This window comes from Oryctolagus cuniculus, chromosome 3 (genome assembly GCF_051225735.1).
Source record: "Oryctolagus cuniculus isolate XC-2025 breed Fujian yellow rabbit chromosome 3, ASM5122573v1, whole genome shotgun sequence".
In the NCBI taxonomy this organism is placed as follows: domain Eukaryota; kingdom Metazoa; phylum Chordata; class Mammalia; order Lagomorpha; family Leporidae; genus Oryctolagus; species Oryctolagus cuniculus.
In genome coordinates, this window is record NC_142869.1 from 115242833 (window position 1) to 115268299 (window position 25467).

The window sequence follows — 25467 nt, forward strand, 5'->3', positions numbered from 1 at the left end:
AAAGTCTCGATTGAAGGTTATTGCTAGAGTGTGTCATTTTGATAAGACAAGCCTCATGTTGCAAGTGGAGCTTACACTTCCAAGGACTCCTAAAGAAAAGATGATTGCCATTGTTCTGTGTATTTCTGAAGCCTCACTCTTTGGGAAGCAGCAGACCTGATGAGAAGAGAGGCTCAATTAGGTAGCCAAGCAGCAAAGGAGAGATTTTGTGTGATCAACAGTAAAGACTCAGTATGAAGACAAACATTTGTTTGAGGAGAGAAGTCAAAGAACAAGAGGCAAATTGGTATCAGAGGGTCCTTTATTGTGGGAAAGCTGGCAGAGCTCTAAAAATAGATTCCCCTAGGACAATCCTTCTATTTGATAGAAGGGTGCTGGCGGTGCCAATACTCAAAGGAGCTTACTGAAATCATGGACTTTTATGGGTGAAAGTAAAAATTGAAATTGTGAAAGATTTCATTCTAATCCTGTTGAAGAAACCACCTGAATTTTTTAGGAGCAAGATACTTTCTTCTGAAGTGAACTGGATCTTTCAGATCTAAGGTAATGGATCTCAAACTATGAGTCCATAGCAATCACTTTTGAATCACCTGTAGGCACACCACAATTCCAAAATCCAGCTCCAATACTCCAAGATGGTTTGGGGATTGGAACTGGAAAGCTGCCTGCAGTTGCTCTGGGATTTGATAAATTCTGGATCCATGACTCTTATTTTGGGTGCATATGAGATTCACCTACCTAGTTTTTCACCCCAGACCAAGTATTTGAGAATCTCCAAGAATGAAGGACCTGTAAGAAGTATCCTTTTATTTTATTTTATTTTATTTTATTTTATTTTATTTTATTTTTGACAGGCAGAGTGGACAGTGAGAGAGACAGAGAGAAAGGTCTTCCTTTTGCCATTGGTTCACCCTCCAATGGCCGCCGCGGCCACACTGATCCGATGGCAGGAGCCAGGTGCTGCTCCTGGTCTCCCATGGGGTGCAGGGCCCAAGGACTTGGGCCATCCTCCACTGTACTCCCTGGCCACAGCAGAGAGCTGGCCTGGAAGAGGGGCAACTGGGACAGAATCCAGCGCCCTGACCGGGACTAGAACCCGGTATGCCGAGTTAGGTACTTTAAAAGGATACTTCTTAGGCCAGCGCCTGAGTTAGGTACTTTAAAAGGATACTTCTTAGGCAGCGCCGTGGCTCACTAGGCTAATCCTCCACCTTGCGGCGCCGGCACACCAGGTTCTAGTCCCGGTCGGGGCACCGGATTCTGTCCCGGTTGCCCCTCTTCCAGGCCAGCTCTCTGCTGTGGCCCGGGAGTGCAGTGGAGGGTGGCCCAAGTACTTGGGCCCTGCAACCCGTGGGAGACCAGGAGAAGCACCTGGCTCCTGACATCGGATCAGCGCGGTGCGTGGGCTGCAGCGCGCCGGCCGCAGCACAGCCCGCGGCAGCCACTGGAGGGTGAACCAACAGCAAAAGTAAGACCTTTCTCTCTGTCTCTCTCTCTCTCACTGTCCACTCTGCCTGTCAAAAAAAAAAAAAAAATACCTAACTGACTCCAAGGCTCAGCTGGGAACGAGAACCTCTAATGAGATCATCTAACGAGATCTCTGTCCAAAGGAAGAGGAAGTCATGGCAAAGTCTTAAAGGTTGAAGCCTGGGATTCCCTTTTGTTAGTATCACAGAATGTTCAAATAGAAGACATCCAACAAGATTAAGGTTTTGAAGCCAGAATGTCTATTATCCATAAGAGGTAAAACAATTCAAGGAAATTCTTAGCCTACTCTGGAAAGAAATAGGGATTCAGAGGGCAAACCTCTCTTTCAGTAAGAGCCTATGGATTCGATCACTCTTCTTACCCCAAAATTTTAAATTTATTTTTAAATTAATGTATATTGAGCATATTTAAATACCAGAGTACCATGAAGGCACTTTCAAGGGACTCACTAAGATTATCATTATAAGGGGAGGAGACTAAGGCTTGGTGAGATGTGATTGGGCAATGATGGAAGAAGAGAGGTGTGTGTGTGTGTGTGTGTGTGTGTAAGAGAGAGGAAGAGACAGAGAAAAAGAGACGATGAAGAGAGGGGAGAGAGAGACAGAGAATCAGACATGGGGCTCTCATTTTCTGTTTCACTCCCCAAATGCCCATAATAGCCAGGACTAAGCTGGACCAAAGCTAGGAGCTAGGAACTCAGTTCAGTTCTCCCACATGGGTAACTGAAATTCAAATACTTGAATCTTTTCCTCTGCCTCCCAGGGTCCTCATTAACAATAAGCTACAGTCAAGAGGTGGAGCTCCATATTGAACCCAGGTATTCCAGTGTGGGACATGGGTGTCTGAATGGGATGTTAACCACAAGCTTAAATGACTGCCCCTGCTTAATGTTTTTAGAATACTTTATTCCTTTCCTATTTTTTTCAATTCTACCAGTTATTTATTTATTTTTTAATTTTTATAATTTATGTTTTAAGGAATACAAATTTCATAAGTACAACTTAAGGAAATAGTTATTCTTCCCACCTTACCCGCTCTCCCACCCAACTCCCAACCCTCCTCCTCCTTCCTCTACCCTTGGCAGTCTCATTCTCCATCAAGATTCATTTTCAATTAACTTTGTACACAGAAGACCAATTCTATACTAAGTAAAGTTTTCAACAACTTATACACACACACACACATACACACACGCAAACATAACTGTTTGAGAACTGGTTTCACAGTTAACACTCAAGGCAACTTATTAAGGACAGAGATCCTGCATGGGGAGTTAGTGCAAAGTGACTCTTGTTGTTAAATTAACAATCAACATTCTTATATATGATGTCAGTGACCATCCATAGCTCTTGAAATGAGCTTCCTAGGCTATGGAAGCCTTTTGAGTCCACAAACTCCATCAGTATTTGTACGAGACCATAAGAAAAATAGAAGTTCTCTCCTTCTTTTAGAGAAATTTACATCCTTATTTAAGGGTCAGTTCTTTCCAGTGGGATTTCACACACAGAGATCCTTCATTTAGAACATTTTTTGCCACAGTGTCTTGGATTTCCATGCCTGAAATGCTCCCACAGGCTTTTCAGCCAGACTAAGAAGACTAAAGGGCTGGTTCTGAGGTCAGAGTGTTATGTAAAGCAATTGTCATTCTATGAATCTGCTGTGTGGACTGCTTCCCATGTTGGACACTCTCTTATTTTTAATTCTATCTATTTTTATTACCAGGCACTTAATCCTATTTATATGATCTCTTTGACATTTAATCCTATCTATATGTTCACTTTAACAATTAATATGATAACTTTAACAATTAAAATGGCATTTTAAAAACCAAGCTTAATGGGATTTGGAATCCCATTACAAGTATTTAAACTATTCCCTTAGAAATAAATCTGTAGGAATGTATGTAGAATTATACATCTTTACAAACTTCCTCCTTCCTCTCTTATTCTCACACTTACTGTTTTCTAAGATATATTTTAAATTGACTTTATACATCATTAACTCTATGCTAAGTAAAGAGTTCAACAAATAGTATGAAGGAAAAAAAGCTGTTCCTTGACAGTCAAGACAAGGCAGCTCAAGTCATCCCTTCTTGAAGTGTCAATTTCATTTGTACAGATTTTGTTTTAGGTGCTCTATTAGTTCTAACAGATCAGAGAAAACATATGATATCTGTCCCTTTGGGACTGGCTTATTTTGCTAGGTGTATGTTTTCCAGATTCATTCATTTTGTTGCAAATGACTGGATTTCATTTTTTACCGCTATATAGTATTCCATAGGGTACATATCCCATAATTTCTTTATCCAGTCTTCAATTGATGAGCCTGTAGGTTGATTTCATGCCATAGCTATTGTAAATTGAGCTGCAGTAAGCATGGAGGTGCAGATAGCTCTTGATTTACAGATTTCATTTCCCTTGGGTAAATTCCCAGGAGTGGGATGGCTGGGTCATACAGTAGGTCTGTATTCAAATTTTTGAGGTATCTTCATACTGTCTTCCATAGTGGCTTTACCAGTATACATTCCCACCAACAGTGAATTAGAGTATTGTTTTCTCAACATCCTCACCAGCATTTGTTACTTGTTGATTTCTGTATGAAAGCCAGTCTAACTAGGGTGAGTTGAAATCTCACTGTGGTTTTGATTTGTATTTCCCCAATAACTAGTGATCCTGAATATTTTTCATGTGTCTGTTGGCCATTGTGATTTCCTCTTTTGAAAATGTCTGATTAAGTCCTTGCCCTTAAGTCTTTGGCCCATCTCTTTAGTGAGTTGCTTGTTTTGTTTTTGTGGAGTTTTTTGATCTCTTTGTAGATTCTGGTTATTAATCCTTTATCAGTTGCATAATTTGCAAATAATCTCTCCCATTCTGTCAGTTGCCTCTTCACTTTCCTATTTATTTTGCTGTACAGAAACTTATCAATTTGAAGTAATCCTAGTGGTTAATTTTGGCATTCACTGCCTGTGCCTCTGGGATCTTTTCCAAGAACTCTTTGTCTGTGCCATTGTCTTGCAGGGTTCCCAATATTCTTTAATAGTTTGATGGTGTCGGGACATAAATTTAGGTCTTTAATCCATGTTGAGTGAAATTTTATGCAAGGTACAAGGTAGGAATCTTGTTTCATACTTCTGCATATGGAAATCCAGTTTTCCCAGCACCATTTATTGAAGAGACTGTCCTTGCTCCAGGGACTGGTTTTAGATCTGTGACAAGATTTAAATTGGTTGTAGATATTTGGATTCATTTCTAATGTCCCTATTCTGTTCTTTTGGTCTATCCATCTATTTTTGTACCAGTGCCAGGCTGTTTTGATTATAACTGTCTTGTACTATGTCTTGAAATCTAGTATTGTGATGCTTCCAGCTTTGCTTTTGTTGTATAAGATTGCTTTAGCTATTCAAGTTTTCCTGTGCCTCTATAGAAATTTCAGCATCATCTTTGGTATTTAGATTGGTATTGCATTGAATATATAAGTTGCTTTTGGAAGAATAGACATTTTGATGATATTGATTCATTCACTCCATGAACATGGAAGATTTTTCATTGTTTTTTATCTTCTATTTCTTTCAGTTTTGTAATTCTCATTGTAGATTTTTGACATCCTTGGCTAAATTTATTCTGAGGTATTTGATTTTCTGGTAGCTATTTTGAATGGGAATGATCTTAAAAGTTCTTTCTCAGCCGTGGCATTGATTGTCTGGGTATACAAAGGCTGTTGATTTTTGTGTATTTACTTAATATTGTGCTACTTTACTGAAGTCTTCTATGAGTTACATTGGTTTTTTAGTGGAGACTTTTGGATCCCCTATATATAGAATTATGTTAGCTGAAAATAGGGACAATTTGACTTGCTCCTTCCAAATTTATATCACTTTGATTTCTTTTTCTTGCCTAATGGCTCTGGCTAAAACTTCCAGTACCACATGGAATAGCAATGGTGATAGTGGGCATCCCTGTGTAGTACCTGATATCAGTGGGAATGCTTCCAACTTTTCCCCATTCAATTTGATTGCCATAATGGTGTTGAGGAATGTCCCTTGTATACTCAAATTTTCTTAGAGTTTTCATGATGAAATGGTGTTGTATTTTATCAAATGCTTTCTCTGCATCTATTGATATATAGTTTTTGTTCTGCAGTTTGTTAATGTGATGTATAATATTGATTGTGAATGTTGAACCATCCCTCCATATCAGTGATAAATACCACTTGATCTGAGTGGATGATGACTCTGATGTATTATTGGATTCTATTGGTTAGAACTTTCTTGAGGCTTTTGCATCTATGTTCACCAGGGAAATTGGTCTGTAATTCTTTCTTTTTTGAATCTTTGTCAGGCTTAACACTGCTTTTGCTGTATACCATAAGTTTTGATACCTTGTGTTGTTATCTTCGTTTTCAGAAATTTTTTGATTTCTCTTTTGATTTATTCTATGACCCACTGTTTATTCAGGAGCCTTTTGCTAAGTATCCATGTATTTGTTATGATGTAAAGATTCCTAAGTTAATGAATTCCAGATTCATTCCATCATGGTCCAAGAAGATACATGGTATGATTTCAATTTTTTTAATTTGCTGTGACTTGCTTTATGGCCTAGTATGCAGTCAATCCTAAAAAAAAGTTCCATGTACTGCTGAGAAGAATGTGTATTCTGTAACTGTAGGATTAAAAATTCTGTAGATGTCTGTTAGGTCCACTTGGTCTATAGTGTCAATTAACTCTGCTGATTTTCTGTCTAGTTGACCTGTCCATTGTTGAAAGTGGAGTATTGAAGTCCCCATTATTATTGTTTTGGAGTCTAAGCTCCCTTTAAATCTCTTAACATTTCTTTTAAATAGCCAGGTGCCTGTAATTAGGTGCATATATGTTTGTAATAGTTACATCTTCCTGTTGAATTGATCCCTTAATGATTATAGTGTCCTTCTTTGTCTCTTTTAACAGTTTTTGTGTTAAAGCCTATTTTATATGATATTAAGATGGCTACACCAGCTCTTTTTTATGTTAGCATGGAATACTTTTTCCATCCTTTCACTTTCAGATTCCATGCATCTTTGTGGTGAGATGTGTTTCTTGTAGGCAGAAAATAGATGGCTTTTGTTTTTTAATCCATTCAGCCAGTCTGTGCCTTTTAACTGGGGAGTTGAGGCCATTTACATTCACAGTGACTATTGATAAAAAGTAATGACGTTACCCTGCCATTTTTCCAAAAATATTCCTAGTTTATACTTTGAACTTCCTTTGATCTTTTACTGAGAGATTTTCTTCCTTTGCCTTCTTTTGTATATTTTAACTCTATATCTATGTGTGGCTGCATTTTGTAATGCTCTTCCTTTCTTCTCAGCTGATTCTTATAGAAAACCATAGAGTGTTTAGGGACTAAAGAACTCAATTAATTCATGAGAACTACCTTATAGTATCCTAATCTTTAAAAGATTTATCTAAAATATTTCAATTGACTCTTGCCCACAAAATGCATGAGTTCATTATCACCTTTGGGAGTTAGTACAGATAGCACAATCTTCAAACTGAAGAGTGGTCCTTTGAGAATCTGCTTGCATTCCTAGGGCAAAGTCACTGAAATAGATGCCCTTTTAAAATTTCAACTTCCCTTCATTGTTTTTGGAAAGTTTACTCTAACTCCCTATTTCAGTAGAGATAGGCCAAAGATGGAATAATGAGACCTCCAAAGGGAATAAAACATTTTTCTGATTCATTTATTTGAGAGTAGGAGAAGAAAAGAAGGAGAAAGAGAGAGATACTGTCAGCTAGTTCACTCTCCAAATCAAATGCCTATAATAACTGAAGCTGGGCTGGGGCCAAGCCAGCAGCTGTCAGTCAAGCTCTCCCATAAGGGCAGCAGAAACCCAATTACTTGAGCTGTCACTACTGCCTCCCAAGGTCTGCATTGGCAGGAGGCTAGAGTCAGGAGTATAGTCAATGTGGGGTGTGAGTGTATTAACTGTAAGTTACCACTTGTCCCCCAAAGAATATTTTTAGACAAGAAGTTTGACAGAGTGGGCTGGTCTGAGTGTCAGGTATGGAAGATGACATAGCTGGTAGTTCTAGCAGTTGTATGAGCTGGACTTGTTATTCTGGCTCTCTCTTTGTTCAATGCCCTCTCCCAACCTCCCTGCCACAGAGTATCTCTGTATCATGAAAAACAGAAGTCAGTGATTAGAAAGATAGAATCCCAGGAGCCTTTCAGTTTTACAATGGTTTATTCATCTGCGAAAAAAAAAAAAAAGAGGTAATGAGCAGAAGCACATATAGAAGGAGAAAGGTGGAGAGAAGTAGTCTGGATGAGACCAGCAGTAGAGTTGCTAGCCTGGGTTCTGTTCCACAGGCTAAGCTACCCTCACCCCAACAATGCCCTCAGCATGGTTTGTGTCTCCCTTATCAGGGGCATCTGGAAAAAAATATGTGGTGAAGTTATTATAAGAAAAAACAGAGTTTCATGTCACAAGCAACTGGGAGCTCACAGCATCCCAATTTTATGGAATTTTACTCCTTCATGGTTGAAAGCTGGTATATACTGGTTAACTTTTTAAACCTTATCCAATATTACTATGAATTTTGCTTTTGTCCTCCATATATATATATATTATATATATATATATATATATATATAATTTGAAATCAGTATTCCTAGCACACACTAAGGCCAGCAAAAATAAATATTTATTGTTCTCTTCCCCAATCTCAGTTTTTCTGCATGTTATCTTCATATATTGTTATCGTTCCATCTCCTGTCAGATGACAAAAATGTTTTTTCTTTTACAGGAAAATGTTCACCACAGGAGAACAGGTGGAAGATTACCCAAGTGAGCCACAGTGCCAGCCATAGTTTCCAGATCTTAAAAGCAAACAAAAGACCAAAATTAAATGCCTCATCTGGGGCCGGTGCCATGACTCACTTGGTTAATCCTCCTCCTGCAGCACTGGCATCCCATATGGGCACCGGGTTCTAGTCCCAGTTGCTCCTCTTCCCGTCCAACTTTCTGCTGTGGCCTGGGAGGGCAGTGGAGGATGGCCCAAGTGCTTGGGCCCCTGCACCCTCATGGGAGACCAAGAAGAAACACCTGGCTCCTGGCTTCAGATCGGCACAGCACCAGCCATGGTAGCCATTTGGGGAGTGAACCAATGGAAGGAAGACCTTTCTCTCTGTCTATATCTCTCTCACTATAACTCTACCTGTCAAATAAATTAAAAAAATGCTTCATCTACTCACACACACTGCTCATTTTTTGGACGTTGGTCACCATTGTGTTATTCATTCTCCTATGGTTTCCCTTCCTAAAAGGTCTGAAAGAAGGATCTCATCACACTAGTATGCCATGGAGTTAGCAATGATTTGGGGCTTTCAAGCCTCTTATCTACAATTGTCATGTGAGATCAAATCACTAAAGTCAAAAGTTGGTCCAGAAATTAAATGGATACTAAAAGGAAAGCTAATACCCAGGTTCATAAATATGAAAGTGGGGGCCGGCTCTATGGCATAGTGAGTAAAGCCACTGCCTGCAGTGCCAGCATCTCATATGGGTGCTGGTTTGAGACCCAGCTGCTCCACTTCCGATCCAGCTCTCTGCTGTGGCTTGGGAAAGCAGTGGAAAATGGCCCAAGTCCTTGGGACCCTGCACCTGCATAGGAGGCCTGGAAGAAGTTCCAAGCTCCCAGCTTCGGATCAGCCCAGCTCCAGCCATTGTGGCAATTTGGGGAGTGAACCAGTGGATGGAAGACAGACAGACCGACCGACCGACCGACCGACCGACCTCCCTCCCTCTCTCTCTCTGCCTCTGCCTCTTTGTAGCTCTTTCAAGTAAAATAAATAATCCTTAAAAAATATGAAAGTGGATGAAAGTGGACCATTTTTTAAATTTTATTTAAGGTGTACTAACTTCATGTATTTCATATATACAAACTTAGAAACATAGTGATTCTTCCTACCCTACCCTTCCTCCCACCCACACTCCCACCCTTCTTCAATGAAATTTGTCTTCTTTGGACAAATCTCTATTCATGCCATTTGCCCATTTTTCATTTGGGTTATTTGTGGGGTTGCTTTTGCTATTGAGTCATGTGAGTTCTTTCTTTGTTTTGTATATTAAACTCTTATCAAATAAATGGTTTGAAAACATTCTCTCACTCACTAGGTTTCCTTTTCATTTTGATGATTGTTTGCTTTTTACAAAGCCTTTTAGTTTTATGTAGTTTCATATGTTTGTTTTCACTATTGTCACTTGTGATATGGGCATCATATCTAAAAATCACTGCCAAAATCAATGTCAAGGAGCTTTTACTACCTTAACCCTTTGTTATCATATCCCTATGCTTTCTACACATTTTACAGTTTCGTATCTTACATTTAATTCTTCAGTTCATTTCAGGTTAATTTCTGAATATGAATTATGATAAAGATCTAACTTCTTTCTTTTGCATATGCATCTCCAATTTCCCAACAGCATTGGTTGAAGGGATTTTTCTTCCAAATTTGTATTCTCCATGCTTTGTAAAAGATTAATTGATCAAATATATTTGTAATTATATTACCGGACTATCTATTCTATTCCATTGGTCTATGTGTCTGTCTTTATGTCAGTCTCACACAGTTTGATCATTATAGTTTTGTAATAGTACTTGAAATATAATGTCTCTAGCTTTATTCTTTTTTCTCAAGATTTCTTTGGCTATTCAGGATCTTTTGTGGCTTTATATGAATTTTTGCCATTGTAAAACTGTTCAACATCATTAATCATCCCAGTCGTGCAAATAACAACACAAGAGACAATGATAATTGGTGAGGAAATGGAGAAAAGAAAACTCTTATACAATGTTACTGGGAATGCAAACCACTAAAAACATGGAAAACAGTATGGAAGTTCCCCTAAAATACTAAAAATAGAACAAGCATTCAATTCCATAAACACACTTGAAGTATATAGACAAAGGAAATAAAATCAATACCGAGAAGAGATATCTGCCCTCTGATGTTCATTGAAAAATCACTTCCAATAGCCAATATATGGAAACAACCTATGCCTCAATCAATGCATGCATGTGTCGCTCCCCCTCTTCGTGGAGGAGCAACACTGAACCCTGCGCTGTTCTTTCTGTCTGCTCGGCCCTCCCCGGGTTTGCTGCTGGTTCTTCCCGGGTTGGCTACTATCCCTTCCACCTCCGTGGAAGGGCAGTTCCCCCTGGCCGCATTCCCCACTTCCGCAGGGGAGCGGCACACCGCCGGCCGGTTCTCTCGGGGGCTGCACGGGTTCCCTTAGATGTTCCCCATAGATGTTCCTGGTGCATGCCGTCTCTCTCCTCCTTTATAGTCCTTCTCTGCCAATCCCAACTCGGCTGCCCACACGCCGAGTACGCTGCTCTCCAATCAGGAGCAAGTCCTACAGTTAATTGGTTGAACTGGAGGCAGCTGTGCGGAAGCTGTTTACTTCTCTCCCAGCGCCATATTGTGGGAGAGCAGATGCATAGAATAAGTCCTAATTCGAGTAACTTAGTCTAGTCCGGATTGCTCCCCACAGATCCCCCTTTCTTTTTATTTTTTGGCGTTGATACGCGCCTGTCTTCGGTGTCCCGCAGCACACACTCTGCTCTACTTGCTAGAGTTGTCACAGGCTCTTACAAGTCCTATCAGGCAAACCGAATCCGGGTCCTCTCTTCGCCATGTTGTGAGGAGGTTTTTAGGCGCTGATGCGTGCCTGTGTTCGGTGCCCTGCAGCGCATGCTCTGCTCTGCCTGCAGGGGACTTACAAAACCTATCAGGCAAACCGAATCCAAGCCTTCTCATTGCCTTATTGTGGGGGAGACTTATTAGTGTTGGTTCGTGCCTATCTTCGGTGACCTGCAGCTCATACTCTGGTCGAGCTTTGCTGGCGCTTACCGCCTTAAATCAGGCAGACCGAATCCAAGCTTAATATTGTTGTATTGTGGGGAAGCCTTACTGATGTTAATTCGTGCCTGTCTTCGGTGACCTGCAGCGCATAAGCTGCTAGCTGCCCGCAGGTGCTCATCGCCTCACTTGATTAGGCAGACCGAATCCAAGCCTTCTAATTGGCATGTTGAGGGGAGGCCTTATTTTTCTCTATTTCTCTATCTCCGGGCATTCCTACCTCTCCCATTTTACTTCTGTCTGCCAACATTCCTATTTCTCTTTTACTTCACTTCCAAACTTCTGTTTCTCTTATCCCTGCGGCTTTCCGGCACCTCGCCCCGCCGGCGGGTTCCCGGCTCTGCGCCGCTTCAGCCCGCGCGCCTCTCTGCGCGGCTTCCCGGCTTTGCGCGGTCCGCGGTCTCCACGCTTAACCCTTTCGCGTCTGAACCACGGCCTACGCCAGCGTTCCCTATCTATTCACGCCCCGTGCTCTCTCTGCACGCGGCGGCTTCCGCGAGTAACACAGCGTAGCTTGCGTCTCTGCCACTAGGATTCAATCTAAGTTCCCCGGGCTAGCCTGGCGAATTCAACCCAGCGTACGTCTCCGCCCCACGATCTGGCTTCCCGTCCTTTGCTCCCCGGGCTAATCAGACGGATCCCAACCTGGCTTACGTCTCAGCTTCTAGTTTCAACTTTTCGCCCCCTATTCCCGGGCTAACTTGAGAACCCCAAAGTGGCTTTCGTTTCCGCCTCGGCCTGCCCCCCGCGGCTTCAATTTCCCTAACATTTTTCTCTACCCGGTATGTTTCCCCAAGCTTTCTTCCAACGATACTCCTCCCTCATTTCTCCTGGCCTCTCCCCACAGTCCGCGTCCGAGTCTGTTTGTTCTAGCTTTCACTTTCGCTTTCGACCTTAGAGATTTCTCCCAGCTTCCCCCCGTAGTCCGTATCCGAGTCTATGCCTAGGCTTTCAATAGCTTCTTCCGGCTCCTTTTTCGTCCGGCTTTTCCCTAGGCTGTTTGCTAGTTTCTCTCTCCGATATTTTCCCTAGTTCTTCCCGTTTCTTCCCTCCTAAGTTTCATATCCGTCCTAGGTTTCCTATCCGAGTTACGTTTCCTATCCGAGTCACGTTTCTTCCCTCCTAAGTTTGCTCTCCGTCCTAGGTTTCCTATCCGAGTCACGGCACCATTATGTCGCTCCCCCTCTTCGTGGAGGAGCAACACTGAACCCTGCGCTGTTCTTTCTGTCTGCTCGGCCCTCCCCGGGTTTGCTGCTGGTTCTTCCCGGGTTGGCTACTATCCCTTCCACCTCCGTGGAAGGGCAGTTCCCCCTGGCCGCATTCCCCACTTCCGCAGGGGAGCGGCACACCGCCGGCCGGTTCTCTCGGGGGCTGCACGGGTTCCCTTAGATGTTCCCCATAGATGTTCCTGGTGCATGCCGTCTCTCTCCTCCTTTATAGTCCTTCTCTGCCAATCCCAACTCGGCTGCCCACACGCCGAGTACGCTGCTCTCCAATCAGGAGCAAGTCCTACAGTTAATTGGTTGAACTGGAGGCAGCTGTGCGGAAGCTGTTTACTTCTCTCCCAGCGCCATATTGTGGGAGAGCAGATGCATAGAATAAGTCCTAATTCGAGTAACTTAGTCTAGTCCGGATTGCTCCCCACATGCATGGATAAAGGAATTATTAATATTGGAATATTATTTACTTTAAAGAAAAAAATCCCTCACTTGTGACAACATGGATGAACCTGGAGGGTATTATATTAAGTGAAATAAGAGAGCCACGAGAAGGGCAAATGTTGTATAATCTCACTTAGATATAAACTCTAAAGAAAGGTAAACTCTAGTAGCAGAGAATAAAATGATGGTTGCCTGGAGATGGAGGGTGAGGAAAATGGGGAGATATCAATCAAGCAATACAAAGTCAGTTATAAAATGAATAAGATGTGCAGATCTAATGCATAGCAAGAGTGTGCAGGACAGTTCTTTGTGGTCCCTTGGGTCTACCCTGTTCTCCCCACGTTCTCACTTGTAGTTCTCAAGAGTAACTGTAGAATGTACTGAGAATACAATATCCTGAGATAGGCAGAAACTTACTGGGGGAGCCCAAGCTCTACCCGTTAAGCTCGGGAAGGATGATGCTCTTCAACATTTTACTCCAGGATGTCTTTGTCCACAGAGCATAAAACCCAGGGAGTGATGGTATCCAGGGTTTAACACACAATGTATGCTAGGATCCAGGGTGTGAAATGCAGAGTGCTTGCTGGAATCCTAGGTATAAAACCCAGAGCGGGATCTCTCTGGTTCTTCAGCTGTATGTGGTCTGCATGAGGCAGGTGCAGACAAAACTCCATCTGCCCTGAGTGGCTTTCCTTAACCTTGCAGGCTTTGATCGCCTAGGATCTGATCCTGTCCCTTGCTGCCTATCTATGAGTAATAAAGTTGCAGTGCTAAACTTGCTGTATGTTCAGACAGCTGATGCACCCCAGAGGCGTGCTCTTGCCACTGTGGGCCAGGCAAGGTAATCCTGAAGGTTATTGCTCCTAAACTTTTATTTTTCCTTAACCCCTCTAGAAGCAAAGAAAATATCCCACTGGCTTACTCATTGCCTACCGGTTATGTTTTTGCAAAAGTCATTTCTTGTCAGGAAGAAGACAGGAATGAAGAGGATTCACAAATGCTAGTATCACTGAGGGAGATATCTGATGAGGAGATGGATATCAAAGACTTGATCATGGCACTAAAAATTAAGATTTCTCAAAGATCACTAAAAATTTGCATTTGTTAATACTTTTTATTAAAGCAAGCAAACTATAGCATTAGCATCAAATTCTATTCTGGGCAGGTCTGCATCTAAGTAATTTTAGCTCTCAAGGCTGATTCAGTCTAGGACAAATCATTGAATCTACTATCTTCTCTCTCTGTGTGTTCAAAAAATGCTGTCTAGTTTTTCTGTAGCCAAAATTTCCACCACACTACTGCTCTTCTAAACATTCTTATCTGTCAGCAGTGAGCTTTGACTCCTGGAGTGCTGATCTTCAGCTCAGACATGGGCCTATTTTTAAAAAACAAAAGTGTCTGGTAGTGTATCCTTGCTACCAGGTTTCTGCTCATTTTCTGTGAAAACACAGATTTCCCTAGCTCCCTCACCTCAGCATCTGTCTCACTCACAGCAGGCCTTACTATTCAAAAGCGCATTATCTCTTCCTACATTACTGGAAACCTGTTTGGAGAAAAACAGACATCTTTAACTTGATGTTCCCTTTCGACCCCATGTAGTTTTCTCCACTGTTGGCTGTTGAAACTCTTGGAGCTGCAGAGGTCCCAGCCTACCTGTATCGGCATTTGCGGGGCTCCTTAGAGCTCCCATAGTTGGTGAGTTCCTTGCACCTTTGTCAAGTGGGCTCAGAGCAATGGTGTCTCAACACTCAGTTTTCTTAGAAGCCAAGAGTATCCCAAAAGCTCGTATTGCCTCACAGAAGTTAGCAATGTGAGAGCAGATGGGCTCAAAAGGTACAGTCTTCCAGGGGGGAAATTATAAGTGTGTGGGCAAGTAGGGAAAAGGAAACAGAAGAAAATGCTCTTCCCCTCTCCATATCCTATACCATTCCTTTCTCTAAATCTATCTACCCTGTGGAAATGCCACAGATGAGTCAGGACATTATTTATTATTATTCTGTATTTTTGAGCCCCCTCACCTCTACAACAACGTTAATTGATAAAATATATATATATATATATAACATATGGATCTGCATTGTGACACACTGGATTAAACCTATGCCTGTGATGCCAGCATCCTGAGCACCATATCTGAGTACCAGTTTGAATCCCACCTACCCTGTTTCCCCTCCAGCTGCCTGCTAATGTGCCTGGAAAAACAAAGATGGCCAAAGTACTTGGACCACTACAACCCAGGTGGGAGACCTATGCAGAGCTCTGGGCTTCTGGCTTCAACCTAGACTAGCCTTGACCATTGAGGTCGTTTGGGGAGTAAACCTTCAGAGTCTCTGTGTGTGTAGTTTCTATGTGTGTGTGTGTGTGTGCATGGTAAGAGGGAGAAAGAGACAGAGACAGAGAGACAGAAAGAGAAAGAGGGAGGGAGACTCTGCTTTTCAAATTAATGCAATAAATATTTTTTAAAAATCATTGCATGGAACTGTCTGTCCATTCTGGATCTCTGGGTCCAGCAATTTGTTCAATTTCCTCCTACTTTTTTATTCATTTCTGCTCACCTATTCATTCTTATTCTTCAAGTTGTCCAAATTTCTTCCCTTATAACCGAATCAAACAATAACTTCTACTGGCCACAACTTTATGTAAAGCTGCGAGTGTCTGTGTGATCATAGGTTCTGTGGAATTACAATGTGTAAGAAGTCCCTCATCTCAGCGTTCTTTCAGAGTTTACTGGGCAGCAACTACATGAACTAATCTTTGTGAGAGAAGTATCATGATTATCAGAAAACTGAGCCTTAAGCATATTAAGGGACATAGAAGCATTCATTTTAGACATAATTCGAATTTAAACTTGCTGACTACAAAACCTTTTCTCCCTCCAATTCACCATATTGCCTAAAAACATGTGTTAAATAACACATAACATGTATGAAAGTTAAATAACAGGGTGAGTCGGAAATCACAGCCCAAGAACGACTAGTGCAAGGCCCCTTGTGCACACCTGCACTCTAAAGGAGTAGGGCAGGCAACAATCCTTACGTCTCACATGTTTTATCCCCATGTTTGACATCTCCAGATGACTGATGCAATGAAGACAGGAAGCAGGGAATAAATGTTAAAACCAGAACAAAGGGAGTCATCTAGGAATGAAGAATGCCTACAAAGATTTTATCAACCAAAAGTTAACCAGAAATTGTTTTTTTTTACCTAACGCTCAGAAAGTTAAGTCTGCACATCCAGTAACACCAAGTGAGACAGTAGGTAGCAGAGAGTTTATGTTAGAGAAAAGCTGTCTTCCAGATTTTCAGCAGTGCACATATTATCTCTAGAAGCCACTCCAAATAAATAGGTAAAGCTAGAGATACATATGTGATGAAACCCTTGCTCTGATAACTCCAAATTCAAGAGACAGAACATTTTTAATAGGTCTAATTTTTCTGACAAACAGAATTGAAGAGTCCTCCAGTCAGGGCTCAGGAGCAAACCAGAGTGAGGCAACAGCAAACATCAGTACAGGAAGGAAATTGGGAATTGCTTTGTGATGTTTTGAATTCAACTAGTTCCCTTGCTGGGAATAATTTCCATGTAAATTATATTCAATCATTTATTACTCAATTATGTAATGCTAACTTGGGCAAGACCTGGTGATACAACAGTCAAACACACAGATACTGTGATAGAATAACTAATGCCCCCTCTCCCAAAGATGCCTGTGCCTTAATCCCAAATATGTTACATTCCATGACAAATGAAACTTTGCAAGAGTGATAAAGCTAAAGGGCCTTGGAATGGGAATAGTGTATTAGTCATCCCAGGCTGTCATAATAAGAAACCAGAGACTGGATAGCTTAAAAGACAGAAATTTATTTTCTCACTATTACATTACAGAGACTAAAAGTGCAACGTGGTGCCATGCTTGTAGACAGATAGCTGCCTTCTTGCTGTGTACCCACATGACCTTTCTTTTGGGCACTTGTGATATATCTCTTGGGTACACAAGAGATATCTTTTCTTCTTCTGATAAGAATGCCACTTTATCAGATTAAGATCCCATCATTATGACCTTTTTTAATCTTAATTATTCCCTTAAAAGCCCTATCTTTGAATAGAGTCATATTGGGATTATGGCTTCCACATAACAAATTGGAGGGGGAGGGTACAATTCAGTTCATGAAAAGCAGCATCCCAAATTATTCAGGTTGGGCCCAATTTAAGAACTTGAGCCCTTAAAAGCCCCGAGTTTTCCCTGACTGAAGCAGAGAAATGCAATGGAAGAAGCAGCAGAGATATGTTAAGCAAGAGAGAAACTCAACCTACTATTGCTGGCTTTGGAGAAGGAGACAGCCACAAGTCTGAGAACAAAATTGATGCTTCAAGGTCAATTAAAATTCTGGCCCATAGCTAACAAGTAAATGGGAACTCAATCCTACAGCCACATAGAGCAGAATTTATTTATTTCTAAATTTTTAATTATGCCTTTTTGTTAGATACACCATGATACTTCAATACATGTAAGCGGTGTGGATCAAATGTGTGTAACTGAATTTTATTTGCATCACAAAAAGGACTTCTATTCTTACCCAGAGCCTGCAGAAACAAAACCCTGCCAATACCTTGTTGTCAGCATTTAAGACAGAGTGAAAGAATGAGCCGAACCCACCAGATTTTTGATATACAGAACTGTGAGCTGAATTTATATTGTTGCTCACTGTAACATTCATGGAAAGTTTTTATAGCAACAATAGAAAACTAATACAGATGTTATCTCTTCCTTCCTGGAGCTTATATTCTAATGGAGAAAATAAAAATAAAGGAAAGTGACAAGTGAGCAAAAGAATTGCAAAGTGGAAAATAACTTTTCTGTGAGAAACAAGCAAATAGATGAAACGGAGAATCGCATAGAGAACATGTGTACTAAGAGCTCCTGTTCACAGTGATGTTTAAGCTGACCAAAAGGAAGAAAAGGAGCTGGCCATTCAAAGGCTGAGAATAACAACATTTCATGCAGAGGAAACAGACATGCAAAGGCCTGAAGGTGCAAAAGAGCTCAGGGCATTCAGGAAACTGAAAGATGACCAGTGGTGTCGAGTATAGAAAAAGGCAGAATTTAGAACAAGGTTGTAAAGATGAGCTGAGCAGAAGGCATGCAGTGCTTTGTAGAACATGATTAGAAAGTTGGGTTTTATTCTAAGAACAGTAGGAAACCTTTGCAAGCTTTTAAGCAGAAAAGTGCTATGAGAATGGAATTCTGAAACTGAAAAATGACTCACCCCCAGAAAAGCCAGAGAAATCCAAAAAATGTCTTAGTTTGGTTACTAGTACTGTACCAGGATTAATTTCTTAATACCAACAACTGTGCCATGTTTCGTAAAATGTTAACTTAGAGGAAGATGAGTGAAGTGTCTATAGGAACTCTTTGTTCCATCTTTGCACTCTTTTGTAGGCCTTGAGTGGCTTCACAATAAGAAGTTAGAAAGAAGAAGAATGCCATAATCCATTTGCTATTGCAGGGGCATGGGAGTGAGAGTGTGAATATCAGCTAGGAAACTAATTCAGCAATCCGCATGAGACCATGTAGAGCAGAGAATCTGCTGAGAGTTAAATTCAAAATAAGCTTTTCTGAAGGAGAACCTTGAGCTATTGATGGTGAGTGAGGTTTATGTGTGCATAGACGTATTTGTTGTAGGAGATGAGAGGTAGAAGGTGAGAAGTAACAGAATGAGAAGTCAAATTATTGGTTTCTGGCTGAGAAAGTATTGATCTCATTAGTTAACAGGAAGAATGCAGAGTGTGGGAGAAAGGAATGAGTTCTTAAGGTGGATGGACCTCCAAAGCATCAAGTATACTAAACTCAGAGCAAGGTCTGGGCTGGAGATGAATATTAGGTGACTGGAAGCAGAACCATGGTATTTAAATACTGCTCCATTCTGGTAGGAATTAAAAGGCATCTACTTATTTTTATAAACAACCAAGAGAAGCAATATCCATGAAGGAAACTTCTTAGGCACAACCAATAGATTGTTGCAATAAAGAGCAGAAGAATGTCACTGGAAAGAAAAAAAATTTTTGACTCATCACTGCTTATTTTGTTTCCTTTCTTGATAAACTTCTCAGAAATTCCATGATAGCACAGCTATCGTTGTCAGAATCAAGCAAAGGAATTACCTGTTTATTCCCAAGCCCAGATAGAATGGGGGGCGGGGGGCAGAGGTTGGAGTAATGGCAGACGAAACAAGATTATTATTATCCATCTATGGAAGTAGATCTGGGGATAAGAATTTTGTCAGTGATGAGGCTGGCACTGTGGCACAGTGGGTTAGCGCCCTGGCCTGAAACGCCAGCATCCCATATGAGCACCGGTTTGAAACCCAGCTGCCCCACTTTTGATCCAGCCCTCTGCTATGGCCTGGGAAAGCAGTAGAAGATGGCCCCTGCACCCAAGTGGCAGACCCGGAAGAAGCTCCTGGCTCCTTGCCTCTGGCCATTGTGGCCAACTGGGAAGTGAACAATTGGATGGAAGACCTCTCTCTCTCTGCCTCTCCTCTCTCTGTATAACTCTTTCAAATAAAAAAATAAATCTTTAAAAAAAATAATTTTGTCAGTGTTTTGAGCCAGATGTTTCTCTTGTCAGAGATCACTTCTAAAATACATGCATAGATGTATGGCATCCTTCTCTATTTCATATATGTATAATATGATTTATATTTTTATCTATGCATAAAGCAAACCAGCCATTTCTTCATACAAGATGCGCTAATGCATAAGCTGTGTCATTTGAAAAATCATTGCTGAATTTCATAGAGAAATTTGTAAGCAGCAAATTCAGATTTAAAGTGCAAGAAATTTTGTGCTTTCTCCCAAACTGAGGTACTAAGATAAGATGCTTCCTAATGAAACACTGATAAGATATCAACCAGGATGATAGGGGAGAAGGCAAAATATGCCTACATTACCAGACTTAATCATGCATTTGAAGCAAGAGAAAAGGGAACCCCTGCTCTTTAACCTTTTCCCTTAGGGTTCTTCCATATCATGACCCTAAAATATTTTGCAACTCACTGTTCCAGTACCCCCAAGGGGAGAGCACTATGCTCTGTTGAGAGACAGTTAAAGATACTTGGATTTTCCAGTTGTCGCCAGTTGCTACTTATGTCACTCCCCCATTTTTCCTGAGCATTGTCTAGCTTTCCACTGTGGGGCAGTATGCCCAACCCTAGTCATCCACTACTCCAGTTGAATGAACTCAGCGGCATAGGCAGATAATAGTGTTCAGGCATAGACTGCCTTTCATAAGTCACTTAACTTCAGTGTTGCAGTCAAAAAAAAAAAAAAAAAGGAAACAGAAAAAGCTCTTTATTAGCCATGGAGTTGTTGGTACTACCTGCTGTGTCCATTGACAGGAACTTCCAGACCAAGTTGACCCTTCAAGGAAAGAGCGAAGATATCCCATGAAGCGATTGTTGAAACTGTTTAGTGGAACTCCATTCTTTAAGGGGATCACCTGGTGGTTGACATCACTTCCTTCCTTAAAAGCACCACGGTTTTCTGTGTTTTAACTCGGTTATCTTTTTGCAGGCTGAACCCCCTGCTGAATTCTTCAGACGTTCACCAGTCACCCCAGCATACCCTCCCTGGCAGTGGGTAAATGGCAAATAAAAAGGTTCTCTCCATCAAGTCAATTGACGAGGGCAGGTGGCAGGGTACCCAAGGATGCTTTTGCTCTCCATGCTGCTTAATGTCTCCAAGATCAAACATAAAGATCACGGGAGGAACAGGTGATCAGCGGGCGACAATAGATGACTGTACCAGGTCCTGGATGAGTTGTACAACTCAGACAAAATGGATGGCCCCATTTAAAATGACTTCAGAAGTATCAAAGGAAGTCTCTGTAGTTGCCGCATGTGCCTTCAGACTCGAACATTATTTTCCAGTCCCTGCTGGTGCTACTATTGCAGAGTGAGAAGGAAATATGAAAAAGCCTTTCTCATCATTCAGACTTCTTCCCATATGCTTTTTCCAAAGAGAATTACAAATTTCATGTATGGGTTGTAAGATGAGGCTGGAACAGAGTACAGAAATGTTTACTGGACACGAGAAAATAGGCATTCCACGTTCTAAGTTTTCACCTAGAAAAAAAATCAGATGATTTCTCCATTGCTCATCAGGAAAGTGGTTCCCATCATTCTATTCCTGTGCCCCCAGAGAAGCAATAACTTCTATTCTGAGATTGTCAACTCATTTTATTCTGTAATGAAAATACAAACAGTACTCTACACACACACACACATATATATATGTACAGATAGATATATATATATATATATTACTTTTACACTAGACAAAAACCAAAATTTTATCTAAAATTTTATATGGAAAGTGTGTTCTTTGCTTTTACTTTAGTATTACTATTTTTAACTAATATCATAAAAATTCAAAGAGTGTAAAGGACATCAAGTGAAAAGTCTCTATTTCACATGTAAATCCCCAGTTTCCTCATTCTCTGTCTTGGAACAACCTTACTTCTGCTTTCACAGTACCTTCCAGAGGTTGTCTGCACATTTAAAAAAAAAAGTGTGTATATATATATATATATAGTCATCCTTTTTGTTTCATTTTTCAGCAAATAATCCATATACCATCCATACTTCTATTTCATTTTTTTGCTTTTTTCCACTTATTTGTTTCTAAGAGATATTTACCTGGGGGCATATATATATTTCTTTTTTTTAATGACTACTTCATATGCTTTAACTTGTACACTCAAACATTTACATCTATCTCCTATAGGTTGGCATGTCCATGGTGTACATTTTTTTGTATTTTAAAAATGCAACAATTACTATTCATAAATAGTTTGCACACACATGTTCAAGTGTATCTATAAAATAAATTTCACAAATTGAAATGTTAGAGAGGGAAATCTATACAAGTTTTTACAACTATAACTGATGTAAACCAATCTAAACAATAACCAATAATATATGACATTATTTCTCTCCTCATACAATTATCAAAACAAGTACATTTTTGTCCACTTGAAACATCTGAAAAGATTATCTTTATGCATATTTTAATTATAAATGAGACTGATTGGTTTCCATGCATGCAAATGTCTTTGTTGTAAATTGACATATTTTTCCATTGACTTGAAATGCCACCAACATATAATGTTGGTACATGTGAAATTAATATTTTCATGTGTCAGGAAGGGTTGAAAATCAGCAATTTCAAATAGACTAGCTAGATGATAAATAAGTAGATAGACATAGATAGATAGAAGATATATACTTATATCAAAAATTTTAAAATATAGCTTAAAATGCATGACAAGGTATCTTCTTACTCATTTTTTAATTAATGTTGTGACTGTTCCTATGTCTTACTTCTCTAAGTTAACATATGATACTAAAATTATATCAAATTATAATTATAGTTTAATTTAGAGATGGTCAGTATCTTTACATTATTGAATTTCTCTATACCCCTATCATACAAAAAAATCTAATTTTATAAAAATACAAATCATTGATATCTCTTAGTATATACCTGGTTTTTTTTACATAGATTTTTTTGTATTTTGCTAATTTTATTCTTATTTTTGCACATTTGTTAATTTTACTTTGTAAATGCTAGCATTGGCAAAAATATTTTCTTCTTTTTTAAAAATTTTGGGTCTTTAGAAAAATACTAATGTTGAATAAAATTTTATAATACATAATTAAATTGTTATTTCTCAAAAAATTTTTAATTTAATTGCATTTTCAAATATGTAATCATAGTACCTGCATATAAACAGTATATTTTTATTCCTCTATTTGTTTTTCATGTCTAATTATTTCAGTTATTTCAGTATTCACAAAACTCATATTCTATTGATAAGCAAAATGCTGATTTTATACATACACATAGAAAGAGCAAGAAAAAGCAGGCATTTATTTCCATGAAATGTGGTTAAGACTTATACAATATTCTTGTTAAATTTTATCAAAAACCATTTTATAATACTTTCCATGGAGAGTAAAAAGATTATGTGGCATTTCTCCTTTGATATCTATTAAGAAATAATTTTATTAATAAGTTTACTAAAATCTAAATGGCTAAAATTGAACCATCCTTGCATTCCTTATACAATTATATTTAATTGTGATGTAGTCTTCTTTCATGTGATATTGAATATCATCTGCTATTATAATATTTTATTTCAAATTTTATATAAATATTCATAAGTGAAATTAGCTTGAAGTTTTATGGTGCAATACAATTATTACGATGGCAATACTGACACCAGAGGAAGAAAATTCAAAAGCTTACATCTCAATTGGTGTTCTGGAGTCTCTAGAATAATTCGAGCAACATTTAAATAATTTATTCCTTACATTTGAGCATAATATTCCTCTGAAATTGTTTGGCTCTGTATTTGTGGGAAAGAAGTAGGAGCTGTATGGCAAAATTTTTGGTTTCTTCTAAGATATTTATTATATTGTATTTCCTATTAAATATTTCACTTTAATAAAATTATACTTAACAAAATATATCACTGAAAATAGAAATAAAATAAAATATGAACATATTTGTATGGATTATTTATAGAAGGGTTAAAGTCAATCATCAATTCTCTACAAATTCCTTTGTGTTTATCTTCTCTAGTTGCTAGACATCAATAATGGAGAGAATCAGAAGACAGAGAAAGTAATTTTGTGTACAAATGTGTTATATGTTTCTAACACATCACTTAACTAAGCCTCTTTTTCAATTTCAATTCACTATTTTCATGAAATCTTAAAGTTAGAATGCACATGCAAAATTTTCATTAAAATGTTATTGTTATACAGGGGAAGAAATGTTAAAAGGTAGGTAATTGGCTCAAGTTTTCAAAGCTAATATAAGTTTGAGCCTGAACTGCAGACCTTGCCTAAGAATAGTAGAACTATTTTCACTCTAATTTTGAGTTCTATAATGTATATTTTAAATGTATATATAGGTTTTTAAACAGTACTGATTCTTCAAATGAAAAAATGTTAGTAACCCAAATGACTTTTTCAAATTAATCTTCAACATATCTATCATCATCAGTCACTACACTGAAAAACTAGAGTTAAGATAGGACTCATCATAAGTGAACATGGACCTTATCTTATTAAAGGAAATGTTTGTTAACTATTGTCTTAGTCTGCATGGACTACTACAACAAAATATCATAAACTGGGTATAGTATAAATACCAGGAATGTATTTCTCACAGTTCTGGAGGCTAAGTGTAAGATCAAGGCAGATTCAGCATCTGGTAAGGACCTACTTTATGAGTTAAGAACCACACCTTCTTGATGACTCCCACATGGTGGAAGGGGCAAAGGGCCTCTCTCAGGCTTGTCTTGGAAGTCACTCATCCAATGCATGAGGGTTTCCCCACAATGACCTCATCATCTCCCAAAGGTCACATCACCTCATTGGATCTAGAGGCATCCAGCACTGAATAATGAAACAAGGATATTTGTTGTTTTGAGCATAGATCCAAATATTCACCAGAGTTCAATAGGATTATTTCCTGATTTATAAAGTACTATCTTCCCATTGTATTTAGCCCTTCTATTCGAGGAAAGTGAATGAGACTAAATTCCATACGTACCAGCACTAGAATCCATACATACAGCACAAATGTGGAAGTTTCTCTTTACTCTATCAAAATTTCAAAGTATAAGTGGGTATGCCAGGGAAGAATACTTTTACTTTGATAGCATCCATTTGTAAATATTAAATGTCCCCTTAGTTACACAATTTAAAATCCAACAGTAATTATAGATTTATTCTGAAGACAGAAGAGATTAACTACAAAAGTCCACTCCCATGCAAGTGAGCATATTTTCATGTATTAATTGGCTTAATTGTGGAAGTACTGAGCTTTTGTTCTGTGGTTTTGACTGTTATTAACCAGTTAGGCAGTACATGTTGATAGTACAGACAGAAAAATATGTCAGTATTCATGATGCTGCAGGCACTGTATATGTGAAATGGGGTTTCTGTTCCTCCCCACTGAGAGCAGCAAGTGAGGCTTTGCAGAATGGAAGAGCGGTGCAGAAATATGAAGCATTGTCACAAGTTGTATGAGAAGGCAGAGCTTTCAGAACCTGATAATTCTTGCTTATTCCAGCCTTCAAGTGCTACTGTCTGTGACTTGACTGTGAGTTATGAGAATTGTGAATGGTTCATTGCTGTGGAAATCTCTAAGACACCATGTCAGGCAGGCGAACACTGCTGGTGGTCTCAGAATCATTGCCAACTGTTGGGATAACATTGTTGTTTCACATCGCATTCACATTTCTTCATTCATCAAGGCTCATTGTTCACATATCCTACAGTTATGAAAACATGCTGATAGAAAATGTACTATGGAAACTGCCAGTAAAATGTGGCAAAGAGGTATCA

The 25467-nt window shown here is 39.4% G+C and overlaps 1 long non-coding RNA gene across 8 annotated transcripts in view; it reads right to left on the reverse strand.

Moving 5' to 3' along the window:
- Positions 1-25467, reverse strand: part of LOC103348742 (uncharacterized) — a 119318-nt gene that overhangs the window by 25178 nt on the left and 68673 nt on the right. For 4 of the 8 annotated variants that reach the window (XR_007920424.3, XR_016231624.1, XR_011387607.2 and 1 more), the window contains one exon: positions 16890-21104. The exons of the other annotated variants lie outside the window; for them this stretch is intronic. This is a non-coding gene — a long non-coding RNA (uncharacterized LOC103348742). Of the gene's footprint in view, positions 1-16889; positions 21105-25467 lie in introns of those variants that run through there. 8 annotated transcript variants of the gene reach the window in all.